At 46.7% G+C, this 12,870-nt stretch overlaps 1 pseudogene; it reads left to right on the top strand.

The window, feature by feature from the left end:
- Window positions 1-1,569: 1,569 nt before the first annotated feature.
- LOC102728306 (elongation factor 1-beta pseudogene) overlaps window positions 1,570-12,870 on the top strand; it is a 12,786-nt pseudogene continuing 1,485 nt past the window's right edge.

Below are 12,870 nucleotides of genomic sequence, written 5' to 3'. Positions count from 1 at the left end.
TGAGGTCAGGGATGGCTTTCCAAGGAGGAGGATGTCTGAGCTGAGTCTTACAGAATGAGTAGAATCAAGTGGGAGAGGCATGCACAGAAAAGACATGAAGGTATTCATTCATTTATTCCCTGGCTGTCTCTGTGAGGCACTATTTTAGGGCTAGAGCTGCAACTGATAACAAAAGCACCCCAAGTCCCCATCTGTATCCAGTGTACATTCTAGAGGAAGGGTAACCATGCTGTGTTGAAGAGGACTGCACGTTTTTCAGCACAGTTAGAACCAAAGGTCTGAAAGGGTTAAAAACAAGAGAAAAGGGTGAGGAGATGTGCAGGGCTGAAGTCCTAAAGGCCTTCTCTTCCAGGACAGGGAGTTTGGAGCTTACCTTGAACACAGGAGAAAGGCCACTGAACAACTTCACACAGCTGCAGTCTGCATTTCAATTAGGCAGTAGTTAGGTTGAAGGTAGAGTAAGACTCAACACTGAGAGACTGTAGTTAAGAGACTGCTGGAATATTCTAAATGAGAAGCGGAGCTACCGTGGGGATAGAAAGAAGCAGATAAAATTGAGGAATCTGTAAGAGGTAGAGTCAATAGAATTGGATGATCTGTTGGAGGAAAAAAGAAAGGGTTCTCATGTGGGTACCTGGAGGGGTGCTGGAACTGAGCAGAATGCAGAAGGAAGTGGAGATTCATGAGGAAAATGATCACCTTTCTGAGCTGCTGAGTGTCACCAAGGGGCCATGCTAGTCTGTGTCTACAGGCCTGAGGATTGGGAGATTAACCTGAGCTGTTGAGTCATCAGAACACTGGTGGGGGCTGAGGTCACAGGACGGGGTGGGGGCAATGAGTGTGCTCAGGGAGAGTGGTTATCATGCAGAGAGAGAGCTGAGGACAGGATCACTAACACTGAAGGACCACCAACATTGAAGAGATAGGAAGGGCTGAGGCAGACAAGCCTGGGAAGGACCAGTCGGAAAGACAAGAGGAGATCCAGGAACATTGGATGTGAGGAGAAGAGGATTTCAATAAAAGAGAAGGTGGTCAGGTGTCAGATGGCTCAGAGAGGTCCTGGAGAGGCTGAAAATGGCCATTAGATTCAGATAAATCAACACGGAGGTCTTAATGGGATTGGTTTCCACGGGAGTGAAGACAAGTGTGGTGGGAGAGCATCCGTGAAGGTGAGGAAGTGGAGACAGAGTCCACCCTTCCAAGAACCTGGCTCTGAACAGAAGAGAAAAAAGGCAATGAGGGAGGACAAATAATCATTGGGTTGAGGGAGGGAGGTTTTATTTTTAGATGAAAAATGTTCAGTTTGTTCATCATCTGAGAAGAAACATCCAGGAGAGAGGGAGAGGAAGTGTGAGACAGGTAGCAGGTGGCTGGCAGAGCAAGGTGGACAGGGAGGCTGGGAGACCAGACGAGGGCACAGTGTCAGGACTGGCCAGGACAGCAGAGCAAGAAGGACAGCTCTGCCTCCTAGATGGGAGGAAGGAGGGCAGGCATGGGAGTAGCCCTGGATAGTTTGTGGTTGGGAAGTTGGAGGGAAGGGAGACATGGAAGGAGGTCTTCAGCCACGACATGGAGCGTGAGGGTCCCAGTGGCCTAACTCTGGACATGGCAGAAGCCCTAGAATGCCTCATCTCGTGGGCTGGGCATTGTGGTGGCACCAAGGTGGTGTCTCCGTGGGGAGTCAGACAGGGTCCAGTGGCCTCTGTGAAGTAAGGGACAGTGGGGCAAGGGATCCAGCGTAGGCAGGGAGCTCTGAGTGCTTTGGGCTTCCTAGACTGCAGCTTCTAATCGCTTCTCTGACCTTCTCTCCCTTTTGCCTCTGAAGCCTCCTGAAGCCCAGCAGCTGGCAGGAAGCTCCGATCGCCCCGGCCACTGGGAAGGATGTGGCCCAGGCTTGGCACCGAAACCAAAGAAGCCATCTCCAGAGGGAAGTGCCACATAGGTGTGCCCAGGCTGTCGTCAGCCCAGATGGTAACAGAGAATTTTGATTGCTAGGAGGAGAGGAGGGAAGGAGAGGGGGAAGGAGGGAGGGAAGAGAAGGGGAGAGAGGAAGGAAAGCAACATTTATCTCAGTCATACTTAGTGTGTGCAGCACCAAGCCGGGTGCTTTGGGAATATGCACTTATTTAATTCTCCAACCAACCGAATGAGGTGGTGTTATCCCTGCTGCAGGGGTGGGTTACTCACTCTGGGCTCTGGGTGGTTACTCACACGTCTGCAGAAAGAGGATGATGAGCGAGCGGGGCTTGAGGTCCAAGTCCTTCTTCCCTCCGCGGCGGGCAACCCTCCCCCCGCACACTCTGCTTCCCCGGAGATTCTGCCTCTGCCACTGCTCAGACCCACGAGGATCTGCACCACATGGCAGCCACACTGCAGGCCTGCATCCCGCTCCCCTGGACAAGGCCTCCTGCCCGCTGTGGCCTGGAAGGGAACAGCACTGCGAGCACACACTGCTAAACATACAAGTTAAACATTTTTTCAGATAGCACTTGACGTGGAGCCGTGAGTCATGGGTGAGTTCCATCCCTTCCTGGCTGTTAGCCCCACCAGCTCCACCTGGGAGATGTCATTTTGCTCTGTAAGTCTGAGCCTCCTACTCTGTAAAGCTAGAATCCCTACATCATAGGGTCATCGGAAGGGTCAGACACAATTGGGGGCATGCTGGCAAGTGTTTAGAGGCTGGCTCTCCAAAAAAACAATAAGAAGGAGAAGGAGGAGGAGAAGGGGGAGGAAGAGGAGGAGGAGGGAGAGGGAGAGGAGGAAGAGAAGGAGGGAGGGGGCAGAGGAGAAAGGAGAGGAGGGGAAGGAAGAGGGAGAGGGGAAGAGGAGAAAGGGGGAGGAGGAGGGAGAGGGGGAGGAGGAGGGAAAGGGGAAGGAGGAGGAGGGAGAAGGGGAGGGAAAGGGGGAGGAGGAGGGAAAAGGGGAGGAGGAGGAGGGAGAAGGGGAGGAGGAGGGAAAGGAGGTGGAGGAGGAGGGAGAAGGGAGGAGGAGGGAAAGGGGGTGGAGGAGGAGGGAGAAGGGGAGGAGGAGAAGGGGAGGAGGAGGGAAAGGGGGAGGAGGAGGAGAAGGATCAGCCCAGATGTGTGGTGTCTGCTGACTTCCATGGTATAAATGCTCCCACCATGGCCAGCAGCAAGCTACTAACGTGCCATCACGGACCGTGGAGCAGGAAAGAGAGGAGGGGAGCACTCCGCCGTATTGGCTAGTACTTCGCACAGTGCTTCCTCCACGCAGGTACAACAGATGTAACCAGCCTCTGGAGTGTTAGCTCGAGGAGAGATGATAAGAAAATAATTAGAAAATGATTTTGTTTTCGTGTTTATGGCTTCTGTTTTAAGCATTATTTATTCAATTATGAGTTTATATCCGTTAATTTTTAATAATGGCTGTATTTAACCACTGGTTTACAAAATTCCTCAAGTCTAACAAGCGGCCCTTCCGTGCGAGCCCCAGCGCGCCCCTCATAACAGCGGCAATACTTGTGCTGAGTTAAGGGGTGAAGCTGGGATACAAACCCAGGGCTGCCTGACTCCAGAGTCCACACCGCCAGCCGCCCGCCCATACTGCAAGGTGGGGCCCTGTGAGGGAGGAGGGCGGGGGATGCCGGTTGGCAGGCACCACAAGGAAGAAAGCTGGCAAGGCCTCTGTGCCACCGCGACACACGGCTTGGGTTCAGCTTAGGTAGCAGCCACCTTGCCTGCCTCAGTTGATCAAAGCCAGTCGCAGCTTTTGAACTAAAAGCGCAACAAAGCCCGTCTGTGGGCCCCGGCGTGTCCTGGTCTTCCCAAGCACCGGACCACACGGGTCCCTCTGTTCACCCTCACTCACCCTCCCAGAGCCTCAATTAACTCATCCAACAAAATGAATGGGCTGGACCAGCTACCCTTGAAAGTCCCTTCCAGATCCGAAATCCCTGGAACTGGCACCACCCATACATTGGCGGGAGCCTGAGGATCTGCCGGAGCGGGCTGGACGGGAGGCAGAGACCAGGGAGGAAGGAATCGTGCGGGCTTCCTTGAGAAGTCCCAAAGAAGGCAGCTGAGGGGGTGACAATGGCCACTTTTCTGCACAGTGGGACGATGACTCCCACACTCGAGCGCTTGCTCTGTTCCCCAAGATGACGTTCATGATTACGGTCACCTCCCTCGCTGATAGGCACCTGCCCCTCCTCGTCTACAAAGTGAGGAGGTTGAACTACATGGTATCTGACTTCTGTTTACTCCATAAGCCCAGAATGGGGACCCCGTGGAGGGGCAGGAGACGGAGAAGAGGGGAAGCGTGCGGCTGACCTGGGCAGGGCTGAGAGGAGAGGAGCAGCGCCCAGTGGCTCCAGACTGCTGGCTTCAAGGGTGGGAAGAGGGCAAGAGTGTGCGTGTGCGTGTGCGAGCACACATGTGCCCACGTGTGCATACGTGTGCGCCTGGCGGGGGTGAGGCTGGCTTTGGAAGCCTGAGTGCATGGTGTTGGCAATACTTCCGCTATATGAATAGCGCCCCAGCCGCGAGGCAGTCCTGGGGCCTGGGCACAAAGGTGAATGCCGCCTGGGGAACGCTAGAAGGTGCTGGGATCTCTGCAGTGTTGCCATGGAACCCCAGGAGAAGAGCAGGCTGGGAAATGACTGCTGGGTGCAGCTCCATCTCGAAGGAGCCCGCATCACGCCTTTGGCAGAATATCAGGTGGGAGTCTTGGTACACAATGAGCCATTGTTCTGTTTCCAAGGTTTTATGAATCATTTTGCCGCCGATCTTAAAAAAATAATAATATACAAGCCTCAGAGGAGGAAGCCTTCAGCTTATTTTCTCAGAGAGAGGGACACGAACTTGGGGAGAATTCTTTCCCGCGTCTCGCCTGCACAGATACTTGATCTTCCCACAACTGTCAGAAAAGCCTCTTTGAAGTCTGTGATACCGCCTGTAGCGCAGGCCACCTCAGTGCTGAGCCTCAGCCTGGGAAGGAAAACCTGGATTCTGAGCAAGGAGGGAACAGAAAAGTACCCAGACCCGGGGACTGCCAGGGAAGATGGATGCCAAGCTGCTCAAGCTAGGGCAAGGCGGTTGCTGTGTGACCCAGGCAGGCCCCGCGTGGGCCGGTACCCTCAGGAAGTCCAGCTCGGCAGGACCGGCCCCTGCAGGAGAACCCTTTAGGCCTCCATGGGGTACCGGCATTTGCCTTAAGGTAATAAAGCTCTCCCTAGGTTTGCCATGACCTCATTTCCAAGAACGCACATGCAACTCATGGCTAAGCAGAGCTCCCGGCTTTATTCTTCACTCATCTGCCTTCTGGCCCACTTGTCCTCCTGGTCTGTCTGCTGGCCTACTGGCTGAAGCTCCTCCTGGAAAGCCAACTACAGAAGAGCACAGGAGGAAAGCCTTGGACTCCAGCTACCAAAGGCTCACTGGCTGTGCCGCTTAAGGCATCCCCTGCTCCCAAGCAGAAGCTGGAGTGCTGGGTCCCTCTCGGGGCACCTACCCTGCCTGCTCTACAGCACTCTCGGCAACTTGCTGATCCAACTGCCAAGGGCTGGAATCCAGACAGTGCTCTGTGATGCCCGTTCACAAGCTGGTCTCTCTCGGTTTTGTTTGTCCAAACAGGAAATGGGGGGTTGGGGACTTGTCTAGAGCTCATGTGACTCTGCCGCCATCATCAGTGTGGATCCCCGTCTCCAGCTTCCCCAGAAACAGCTGCATTCCTTCACCTGGTCCGATTCTTGACCTTGACATGCACCAGCTTTTGTTTCCCTTGCCGCCCTGGACTCAAGCCCCATCTCGGTTTCCCCCCTCTCCCCATAGCCCCGACTCTGAAACACCCTCCAGCCACAGCCCATGCCCTCCTTGCCTCCCGGGCCTCCGTCCTCGCCTCCTCCTACGGCCTGGCTCCTTCGTGCAGATGGCTCCAGCACTGGTTATTATTTAAGCGAGCTGCTTCTGGCTCACATGTTAATTAAAACCCGCTGTCCAAAATCTCTTGGTACAATTTGCAGTGTAATCTGTAGCCTCTAGTGCATCATTCTATCTCTATTAAAAGGGATTCTCTGTAATGATGCGGGGATTTAATTAGTTTCTTTGCCAATGTTGTAAAACACAGTGATAAACGAGCCAACAGGTCCGCGGATCATTATTCTCCTCAAGATGAGCTTATTAGCTGATTATGAATCATTAACAAAGTCTACACGGGATTTTCTTATCTAATTCAACACAATTTTTAACATTCAATGCTCAACATCCATTTCTCTCCACCAGCAACATTGGGTGGTGATTGCAATCTGTATGCATGGCTTCCTATTCTCCACTGGGGTTTTCCCCTTCTTCATATTTCATTTTAGATACACTGAGGGGGACAACTCAATATATGGTCCTCAATATTTAGATATATGTTATGGTCTCCAATATTTAGATATGTATTGGAGACAATATGGTGAGGAACTCGGGGTCCCATTTTACGGAGGGGAAACAGCCACCATGAATGGGGCCTGAGAGTGTGTTTTGGCTTTGGAAAAGAGTAGGGTCTTCAGAGTGCTCTCTGGGCACTCTTCTCACTCTGTACTCTCTGCCTGGACAAATACAGGGACCAAATGGGGCTGTACAAGTTCCTATGTGCATGGGTGTGTGTGCTCTGTGTAGTCACATGTATGTGTCCATGGCCTGGGGATAGCGCTTACTTGTTCAGTATGCATCATGTGCATTCGTGTGTGTGTGTGTGCACGTGCGCACGTGTGTGCACACAAGTACATGCACATAGAGGGAAGCTTAAGGAAAGAGAAATTCTGGACAGGCTTTCAGACTGATGTTTTTCAACCACTCTGTGACACGTCAGTATCCCCCAAAAGTTTCAGAAGGGCCCTCCCTAGCTTTCCAGCTTGGGGTCATTCCTTTTTGGTCAGCACATATATGGATCCCTGATAGGGTCGGGCAGAGTGCTTGGCAAGGGTAGCCCTGCAACAGCCCTGTGAGGTAGGCCTGAATCCAGTATAATTGGTGTCCTTGTAGGAAAAGGACATTTGGACATTGACACACAGTGAGAGACCATGTGAGGACACAGGGAGAGGTGGCCATCTACAAGCTGAGAAGAGAAGCCTCAGAAGAAACCAACCCTGCCAACACTTTGATCTCAGACTTCTGGCCACCTGAATTGTGAGAAAATTCGTTCCTGTTGTTCAAGCCATACAGTCTGTGGTACTTCATATAGCAGCCCTAGCAAACCAGTACAGGGAACAAACTCACGGAGGATGATTCTTCATCCAGCTTGTGAGTGCAGTGTCCAAGGGAGGGCAATACACAGGCACGCACTTCAGGCCACAGTCCATACCCAAACAGGTCCAACCCGGCCAGGGAGGCAAAGTAGCGGACAGCTAGGTGATAAAAAATGCTCTAGATGAGGTATAGGGATTCCAAGTAATTCATCCGTTCATCCGTCATGAGCCCAGTGAGGAAGGGAGGGGTGCTGAAAAGAACTTAGGGTCCAGGGGCCCAGCCAAGTCGGTGAGGTGTTAGGCATCTCCAGTCCCGGCAGGGATACAAAGTTCTGGACAAGGACGCAGAGGTAGAATCTTGGCCATGCCAACAGAACCAGTGTGGCAGCAGATAGAAAAATTCCTTGCAGAGCTTTCCACAAGCCCACAGGAGCAAAGTAGGTATTCCACAAAGATTCATGGAATGACTGAGCATCAGATAACTCCCATTTCTGTATCAGTTAGCACTGCTCTGTAACAAGGTATCCTACAACTTAGTGTTCTAAAACAACCGCCCTTTCATATTACTCATAAGCCTATAGGTCCAGTTAAGCTTTCTGTTGATTTGAGTCTGCTTTCTACCAATCTGGGCCAGGCTTAACTAATCTCAGCTGGGCTTGCTCATGTATCTACTGTGAACTGGAAGTGAGCTGGGGGCTGGATGGTCTAGGATGGCCTCTCCCCCATGTGTCCCTCACATCCCTCCATGAGGGTAGCCCAAGTATCGTCTCAGGTCAACAGCAGGGGTCAAGACAGGATACAAGAGAAACCAGGACAAGAGAGAGCTAGCCTTGGATAAGGCTCCAAAAGAAAACTAGTCTGGTTATCACAGGGAAGGCAGAGACACAAGAGAAGATGCGGAAATCTACAAGTACTTTTCTAGCTTCTGCCCCTATGACATTTGCAAACATCACATTAGCCCTAGCAAGTCATGTGGCCAAGCCCAGAATCAGGGTAGGAGGGGACTACAAAGTTACAGGGCAAAGGGGTTAGATACAGAAAGATCATTACTAGGGGCCATTGGTGTCATTAACCCACTACCATGAGTGAATCAACAAATGTTTGAGGCAGAGGTCAATGGAGCAAAACTAAATCCAGACTCACTTGCTGGTGGGGTGAAGTCACTTATTCTTCCCTGTCCTTGATCAGGACTGGCTTAAATGCTGTAAGAGCTGAGCCTGACCCTCTGTAGCTCCACAATGAAGGGATAATAACTTCCACTGGATGGTCCCTGAGGCTACACCTGGCCCCACTCAATATGATTGGAGTGCTACTAAATGTTGCATGGGAATCTGAAAATAGTAGGGTCTTCAGAGTGCTCTCTGGGCACTCTTCTCACTCTGTACTCTCTGCCTGGACAATCACATCCCCTTCCACCCCACTCAACATCTCAACCTTTTCTCCTGCCCTGACACAACTGAAGACCATGTCTTGATCCCTGGCCTAGCTCCTGCACTTAGAAGGGTAATTAATACAAACTGAACATATAATAAATTATTGTTTAATAAATGAATGAAACCCAAATGAGATGCATAGGATTAATTTATGTACCACAGGGGAATTTTCCAAGCTGCTCCCCAGGTTCCCAATGAACACTTCTAGAATTATTGATTAAAATTTAGATATCGATCTGCTTTTCAAATTTCCCATTACTATATTGTAAAAGGTAGTATTCACTGTGACCTGCTTACATTCATGATGACCTTTAACTGTGGTATTTAATCTAAGAAAAAGGGGGAGGATGGCATCTTGGTCTTCAAATATTTCAAGGGATTTTTGAAGGCATTTTTGAACAGGTGTCTTCAGAGGACACACTAGGACCAGAGGAAGATTTTGGCTCAATAGAACATCTTCCTCATGGACAAAAAGAGTATAATGGGGTAAGCTCCAGAATTGACAAAGAGACAAAGAGAAAATTCATGGGAAATAATGCTTAAGAATATTCCAAGAACACTACATCAAAAACTAATGATGTACTATATGGTGACTAACATAACATAATAAAATTAAAAAAAAAAAAAAGAATATTCCAAGAACATAGAATAAACATGATTTGAGTAAATGGATTTGTAGAGACATGGAGAATGGATTGACAAGCTAATATTAGTCTAAAGGCACTTCATAAAAGGAGAATGAAGAAAATGATAGAAATGGAACATTTGAAAACATTGGAACTGAAAAATTTTCAGAATTAAAGAATATATAATTCATTATATAATAAATAGATCAATTATGATAATTCTACACACAGAGACATATTATAGAAAGTGTGTAAAATATCAAGGAAAAAATTAAATCTTTAAAACTACCAAAAGATAGATAATTTACAAAGAAATGATACCTGGAAAGAGAGCAAAATTCTCAGCAGCAGTAATATGCAGCAAAAAGACAGTAAAGTAGTAGTTGTAAAATGCTGAAGGAAAATAGCTGGCAATCTTGAATTTTATACCCAGATAAATGATCATTCAAAGTGAAAGGGGGAAAAAAAGCCTTTTTCAGACATACAAAGACTATAAGTTTCCCAACTCATTAAAGAACTCTTAGAGACTTGAAGTTTCATCTCCAACACATAAAGCCATAATTCTCATCCTTTCAACAACAATAAAAGCTGAACAAATTGAAAATTGTGACTTTTCTTGGCTCCATTAAGGAATTAAGGGCAAAGTGCAAACCACTACCTTGAAATCTGGAAAGACAGGTTAATACGAAGAATCACAGCCCAGATCAACTCACCTTGAGCAAAAGCTGCCAGAGCCATAGATGGGAGGTAAACTTAAACAGTAATTTTAATGAATTGCTGGAGATGGAGTATAAATCAGTGTAAGTGAGAAGCTCTTCAGAGCTGCAGTCACAGGGCATCTTGCACTTCTGTGGGTCTTACCTCCAGGAACCCCACCAAGTTGTCATGATGAAGAGTCAAAACAACAATCCCATGTCTTTGGCAAGGGGAAGGGAACAGTAATCATTTTGAAATAATGTCCAGAGCATTCTCCTTAACAAAGGCCTATCTGTCAATGGCAAAGTGCTTTATTTGATGTGGGGGAAGGGAATTTATCCAACTCGAGCCCTCTCTAGTCTTTCTGTCTCACCAAAGGAATCCAAGCACATAAGAATCATTTGTGAAGGTCACAGCTCAGGTATACAAGCTCACTAAAGACTAAGACTTATTCACAGGATTGTAGATGTCCTCTCCTCTCCCACACCTTACCACCACAATAGAGCTCCAGTATGTTAACAGTGGATTACAGGTGAAACAGCTATAAGACCCAGACTCTATTTAAGAGAATTTCTAGGGAAACCCAAAAATAAAAGATAATTTAAAAAACAAGGATACTAGAGGAAATTAAAGCTTTTGAAACCTACAGCTACAACAAACATTAAACACAGCTCAACTCCTAGCCATGTTAACATAAAACTTCACACTAAAGGCCTATTTACCTCAGTTCAGTTCATATTACCTAATACATCATGTTCTGCTTTCAACAAAAAATTACAAGGCATGATAAAAGTAAGAAAAAAAAAATGTATGATTTGAATAGACAAAGCAATCATCAGAACCGGACTCATATATGGCAGAAATTTTGGAATTATCACACTGAGAATTTAAAATAACTATGATTAATACATTAAAGACCCAATGGAAAAAGTAGACACTATGCAAAAGCAGATGGGCAATGAAAGCAGAGTCAGAAAATCTATGAAAGAATTTAAAAAATACTATAAATAAATTAATTAATTAATAATAAATAAAGTTGTAACTTCATAATCACCAAAACTTGGAAGCAACCAAGGTGTTCTTCAGTAGATGACTGGATAAACTGGTTCCTCCAGACAATGGAATATTATTCAGTACTAAAAATAAATAAATAAATAAGCTATCAAGTCAAAAACCAACACAGAGGAATCTTGAATCACTTTACTAAGTGAAAGAATCCAACTGAAAAGGCTGCATACCATATGATACTATATGATTCCAACTACAAGACATTCTGGAACAGGCAAAACTGTGGAGACAATAAAAAGATCAGTGATTGCTAGAGATTGTGGGGAGGTGGTGAATAAAGGGAACACAGAGGATTTTTAGGGCAGTGAAAAATAGTCTGTATGATATAATAATGATGGACACATGTCATTATACATTTATCTAAACCTACAGAATGTGCAACACCAAGAGTGAACCTTAATGTAAAGTCCAGACTTTGGGTGATTATGATGTGTTAATGTAGGTTCATCAATTGTAACAAATGTCCCACTCTGGTGGAAGATGTTGATAGTAGGAGAGGTTGTGAATGTGTGCAAGCAGGAGGTATATGAGAAATCTCTGTATTTTCCTCTTAATTTTGCTGTGAACATAAAATCTCTCTTAAAAAATAGTATTTTTAAAAAATATATTTATTTATTTTTAGAGAGAGAGCATGTGAGCAAGTGAGCGGGGGGGGGGGCACAGAGGGAATCTCCAGGAGACTCCACCCAGAGCATGGGGCCCTAGCAGGGCTCGATCCCACAACCCATGAGATCATGACCTGAGCCAAAAACCAAGAGCCAGACACTCAACTGACTAAGCCACCTGGGCACCCCTTAAAGAAAATCTTAAAAATTTTGTAACAGAAATAAAGAATGTCTTTCATGGGCTCATCAGTAGAAAGGACATGGCCAAGCTAAAAATCATTGAAACTGAAAATATGTCATTTCCCAAACTGAAATGCAAGGGGGAGGGGGGGAAGAATGAGAAAATAGAACAAAATATCCAATAACTGTGGAACAATTGTAAAAGGTGTAACAAATGTATAATTAGAATACCAGAAGAGAAGGAGAAGAAAGAGGAGACAGAGCAGAAGAAATATTTGAAGGAGTAATGGCCAGGGAATTTTCAAAAAATGATGACAGACACCAAAACACAGATCCAGAAGCTTAGAGAACACCAAGTAAGATAAATACTAAAAAATCTATTCCTAAGCATATCATATTCAAACTGTACAAAACCAAAGACAAAGAGAAAATCTTGAAAGCAACAGAGGGAAAAAAAAAACACTTTACCTATAGAAGAACAAGGATAAGAACTACATTAGACTTCTCATCAGAGACCATGAAGGCTTGGGGCACCTGGCTGGCTCAATCAGTGAAGCATGTAACTCTTGATCTTGGGGTTGTGAGTTTGAGCCCCACATTGGGTGTAGAGATTACTTTAAAAAAATAAAATCTTTAAAAAAAAAAAAAAACTAAAAAACAAGAAACCATGCAAGCTAAAAGAGAGTGGAGGGAAACATTTAAACTGTTGAAAGAGGGGCGCCTGGGTGGCTCAATCAATTGAGCATCTGACTCTTGATTTTGGCTCAGGTCATGACCTCAGGGTTGTGATATCAAACCCCACATTGGGCTCTGCACTGAGCATGGAGCCTGCTTAGGATTCTCTCTCTCCCTCTTTCTCTGCCCCTCCCCACCCCCACTTGCACACTCTCTCTCAAAAAAAAATAAATAAAAAACTGTTGAAAGAAAAAAAAACCATTGACCTAGAATTCAATATCCAATGAAATTATCCTTCAAAAGTGAAGAAGAAATAGACTTTCTCAGACAAACAAAACCTCAGAGAATTCATCACCAATATACCTGCTCTGCAAGAGATGTTTAAAGAAGGTCTTCAG

This window comes from Leptonychotes weddellii, chromosome 4 (assembly GCF_054177405.1).
Source record: "Leptonychotes weddellii isolate Sample4059 chromosome 4, ASM5417740v2, whole genome shotgun sequence".
Classification (NCBI taxonomy): Eukaryota; Metazoa; Chordata; class Mammalia; order Carnivora; family Phocidae; genus Leptonychotes; species Leptonychotes weddellii.
The sequence above is the reverse complement of the archived record's forward strand: the minus strand, read 5'-3'. Positions and strand labels throughout refer to the sequence as shown.